The sequence below is a fragment of the Pongo abelii genome, chromosome 20 (assembly GCF_028885655.2).
Source record: "Pongo abelii isolate AG06213 chromosome 20, NHGRI_mPonAbe1-v2.0_pri, whole genome shotgun sequence".
Classification (NCBI taxonomy): Eukaryota; Metazoa; Chordata; class Mammalia; order Primates; family Hominidae; genus Pongo; species Pongo abelii.
Window position 1 is genome coordinate 20,703,294 of NC_072005.2, and position 5,128 is coordinate 20,708,421.

Below are 5,128 nucleotides of genomic sequence, written 5' to 3' on the forward strand. Positions count from 1 at the left end.
CAGAGACAAGTTTTCAGACAGTTATATCATTCATTATGTTGATGATATTTTATGTGCTGTAGAAATGAGAGACACATTAATTGACTGTTATACATTTCTGCAAGCAGAGTTTGCCAACACAGGACTGGCAATAGCATCTGATAAGATTCAAACCTCTACTCCTTTTCATTATTTAGGGATGCAGATAGAAAATAGAAAAATTAAGCCACAAGAAATAGAAAGAAGAAAAGACACATTAAAAACATTAAATGACTTTCAAAAATTGCCAGGAGATATTAATTGGATTTGGCCAACTCTAGGCATTCCTACTTATGCTATGTTAAATTGGTTCTCTATCTTAAGAGGAGACCGAGACTTAAACAGTAAAAGAATATTAACCCCAGAGGCAGCACAAATAAGTAGAATAGATCCCTTAGCCCCACTCCAACTTTTGATTTTTGCTACTGCACATTCTCCAACAGGCATCATTGTTCAAAATACTGATCTTTGGAGGGGTCATTCCTTCCCCACAGTACAATTAAGACTTTTACATTGTACTTGGATCAAATAGCTACATTAATTGATCAGGCAAGATTACAAATAATAAAATTGTGTGGAAAAGACCCAGACAAAATAGTCGTTCTTTTAAACAAGGAACAAGTTAGATAAGCCTTTATCAGTTCTGGTGCATGGCAGATTGGTATTGCTGATTTTGTGGGAATTATTGATAATCATCATACAAAAACAAAAATCTTACAGTTTTTAAAACTGACTACTTGGATTTTACCTAAAATTACCAGACATAAACCTTTAGAGAATGCTCTGACAGTGTTTACTGATGGTTCCAGCAATGGAAAGGCAGCTTACACGGGGCCAAAAGAGTGAGTAATGAAAACTCAGTAACAATCGGCTCAAAGAGCAGAGTTGTTGCAGTCATTACAGTGTTACAAGATTTTAATCAACCTATTAATATTGTATCAGATTCTGCATATGTAGTACAGGCTACAAGGGATGTTGAGACAGCTCTAATTAAATATAGCATGGATGATCAGTTAAACCAGCTGTTCAGTTTATTACAACAAACTGTAAGAAAAAGAAATTTCCCATTTTATATTACTCATATTTGAGCACACACTAATTTACCAGGGCCTTTAACTAAAGCAAATGAACAAGCTGACTTACTAGTATCATCTGCATTCATAGCAGCTCAAGGACTTCGTGCTTTGACTCATGTAAATACAGCAGGATTAAAAAACAAATTTGATGTCACATGAAAACAGGCAAAAAATATTGTACAACATTGCACCCAGTGTCAAATCCTACACCTGCCCACTCAAAAGGCAGGAGTTAATCCCAGAGGTCTGTGTCCTAATGCGTTATGGCAAAAGGATGTCACTCATGTACCTTCATTTGGAAGATTATCATGTGTTCATATAACAGTCGATACTTATTCACATTTCATATGGGCAACCTGCCAGACAGGAAACAGTATTTCCCATGTTAAAAACATTTATTGCTGGGCGCGGTGGCTCACGCTTGTAATCCCAGTACTTTGGGAGGCTGAGGCATGCGGATCACCTGAGGTCAGGAGTTCGAGACCAGCCTCAACATGGAGAAACCCCGTCTCTACTAAAAATACAAAATTAGCCAGGCGTGGTGGTACATGCCTGTAATCCCAGCTACTTGGCAGGCTGAGGCAGGAGAATTGCTTGAACCTGGGAGGCAGAGGTTGTGGTGAGCCAAGATCGTGCCATTGCACTCCAGCCTGGGCAACAAGAGCGAAACTCCATCTCAAAAAAAAAAAAAATTTTATTATCTTGTTTTGCTGTAATGGGAGTTCCAAAAAACAAAAAACAAAAAACTAAAACTGGCAACGGGCCAGAATATTGTAGTTAAGCTTTCCCAAAATTCTTACATCAGTGGAAAATTACACGTACAACAAGAATTCCCTATAATTCCCAAGGACAGACCATAGTTGAAAGAACAAATAGAGCACTCAAAACTCAATTGGTTAAACAAAAAGAAGGGGGAGACAGTAAGGAGTGTACCACTCCTCAGATGCAACTTAATCTAGCACTCTATACTTTAAAATTTTTAAACGTTTATAGAAATCAGACTACTACTTCTGCAGAACAACATCTTATTGGTAAAAAGAACAGTCCACATGAAGGAAAACTGATTTGGTGGAAAGACAACAAAAATAAGACATGGGAAATAGGGAAGGTGGTAACGTTGGGGATAGGTTTTGCTTGTGTTTCACCAGGAGAAAATGAGCTTCCTGTTTGGATACCACTAGACATTTGAAATTCTACAATGAACCCATCGGAGATGCAAAGAAAAGGGCCTCCACGGAGATGGAAACGCTGCAATCGAACACCATCGACTCACGAGATGAACGGAAAGGTCATGTCAGAAGAACAGATGAAGTTGCCATCCACCAAGAAGGCAGAGCTGCTGACTTGGGCACAATGAAGGAAGGTGACACCATTAGCTAAAAAAAAGCCTAGAGAACACAAAGGTGACACAAACTCCAGAGGGTATGCTGCTTGCAGCTTTGATGATTGTATCAACGGTGGTAAGTCTTCCCATTCCTGCAGGAGCAGCTGTGGCTAATTATACCTACTGGGCCTATGTGCCTTTCCCGCCCTTAATTCGGGCAGTCATATGGATGGATAATCCTATTGAAGTATATGTTAATAATAGTGTATGGGTACGTGGCCTCACAGATGATCATTGCTCTGCCAAACCCAAGGAAGAAGGAATGATGATAAATATCTCCACTGGACATTGTTATCCTCCTATTTGCCTAGGGAGAGCACCAGGATGTTTAATGCCTGCAATCCAAAATTAGTTGGTACAAGTACCTACCATCAGTACCATCAGTAGATTTACTTATCACATGGTAAGGGGAATGTCACTCAGGCCACGGGTAAATTATTTACAGGACTTTTCTTATCAAAGATCATTAAAATTTAGGCCTAAAGGGAAACCTTGCCCCAAGGAAATTCCCAAAGGATCAAAAGACATAGAAGTTTTAGTTTGGGAAGAATGTGTGGCCAGTAGTGCGGTGATATTACAAAACGATGAATTCGGAACTATTATAGATTCGGCACCTCTAGGTCAATTCTACCGCAATTGCACAGGACAAACTCAATCGTGTCCCAGTGCACAAGTGAGTCCAGCTGTTGATAGTGACTTAACAGAAAGTTTAGACGAACATAAGCATAAAAAATTACAGTCTTTCTACCCTTGGGAATGGGGAGAAAAAGGAATCTCTACTCCAAGACCAAAAATAATAAGTCCTGTTTCTGGTCCTGAACATCCAGAATTATGGAGGCTTACTGTAGCCTCACACCACATTAGAAATTGGTCTGGAAATCAAACTATAGAAACAAGAGATCGTAAGCCATTTTATACTATTGACATAAATTCCAGTCTAACAGCTCCTTTACAAAGTTGTGTAAAGCCCCCTTATATGCTAGTTGTAGGAAATAGAGTTATTAAACCAGACTCCCAAACTATGACCTGCGAAAATTTCAGATTGTTTAACTTGCATTGATTCGACTTTTAATTGGCAGCGCCGTATTCTGCTAGTGAGAGCAAGAGAAGGCCTGTGGATCCCTGTGTCCATGGACCGACCGTGGGAGGCCTCGCCATCCATCCATATTTTGACTGAAGTATTAAAAGGCATTTTAAATAGATCCAAAAATTCATTTTTACTTTAATTGCAGTGATTATGGGATTAATTGCAGTCACAGCTATGGCTGCTGTGGCAGGAGTTGCATTACATTCTTCTGTTCAGACAATAAACTTTGTTAATGTGGCAAAAGAATTCTACAAGATTGTGGAATTCACAATCTGGTATTGATCAAAAATTAGCAAATCAAATTAATGATTTTAGACAGACTGTCATTTGTATGGGAGATAGGCTCATGAGCTTAGAACATCATATCCAGTTACAGTGTGAATGGAATACTTCAGATTTTTGTATTACACCCCGAGTTTATAATGAGTCTGAGCATCACTGGGACATGGTTAGATGTCATCTACAAGGAAAAGAAGATAATCTCACTTTAGACATTTGCAAATTAAAAGAACAAATTTTTGAAGCATCAAAAGCCCATTTAAATTTGGTACCGGGAACTGAGGAAATCACGGGAGTTGCTGATGGCCTCGCCAATCTTAACCCTGTCACTTGGGTTAAGACCATCAAAAGTACTACTATTATAAATTTTATATTAATCCTTGTGTGCCTGTTCTGTCTGTTGTTAGTCTGCAGGTGTATCCAGCACCTCCGAAGAGACAGCGACCATCGAGAACCGGCCATGATAACTATGGCGGTTTTGTCAAAAATAAAAGAGGGAAATGTGGGGAAAAGAAAGAGAGATCAGACTGTTACTATGTCTGTGTAAAAAGAAGTAGACATAAGAGACTCCATTTAGTTCTGTACTAGGAGAAATTCTTCTGCCTTGAGATGCTGTTAATCTGTAACCCTAGCCCCAACCCTGTGCTCGCAGAGACATGGGCTGTGTTGATTCAAGGTTTAATGGATTTAAGGCTATGCAGGATGTGCTTTGTTAGACAAGTGCTTGAAGGCAGTATGCTTGTTAAAAGTCATCACCATTCTCTAATCTCAAGTACCCAGGGACACAATACACTGCGGAAGGCAGCAGGGATCCATGTCTAGGAAAGCCAGATATTGTCCAAGGTTTCTCCCCATGTGATAGCCTGAGATATGGCCTCATGGGAAGCAAAAGACCTGACCATCCCCCAGCCCCACACCCATAAAGGGTCTGTGCTGAGGAGGATTAGTAAAAGAGGAAGGCCTCTTTGCAGTTGAGATAAGAGGAAAGCATCTGTCTCCTGCTCCTCCCTGGGCAATGGAATGTCTCGGTGTAAAACCCAGTGGTATATTGTATTTACTGAGATAGGAGAAAACCGCCTTAGGGCTGGAGGTGAGATGTGCTAGTGGCAATACTCCTCTTTAATGCACCAAGATGTTTATATACGTGCACATCAAGGCACAGCATATTTCCTTAAACTTATTTATGACACAGAGACCTTGGTTCACATGTTTTCCTGCTGACCCTCTCCCCACTATTACCCTATTGTCCTGCCACATCCCCCTCTCTGAGATGATAGAGATAAT

The 5,128-nt window shown here is 40.0% G+C and overlaps 1 pseudogene; it reads left to right on the forward strand.

The window, feature by feature from the left end:
- Positions 1 to 2,030: 2,030 nt before the first annotated feature.
- LOC129051904 (endogenous retrovirus group K member 6 Env polyprotein-like) lies at positions 2,031 to 4,391 on the forward strand (annotated as a pseudogene).
- Positions 4,392 to 5,128: the final 737 nt, after the last annotated feature.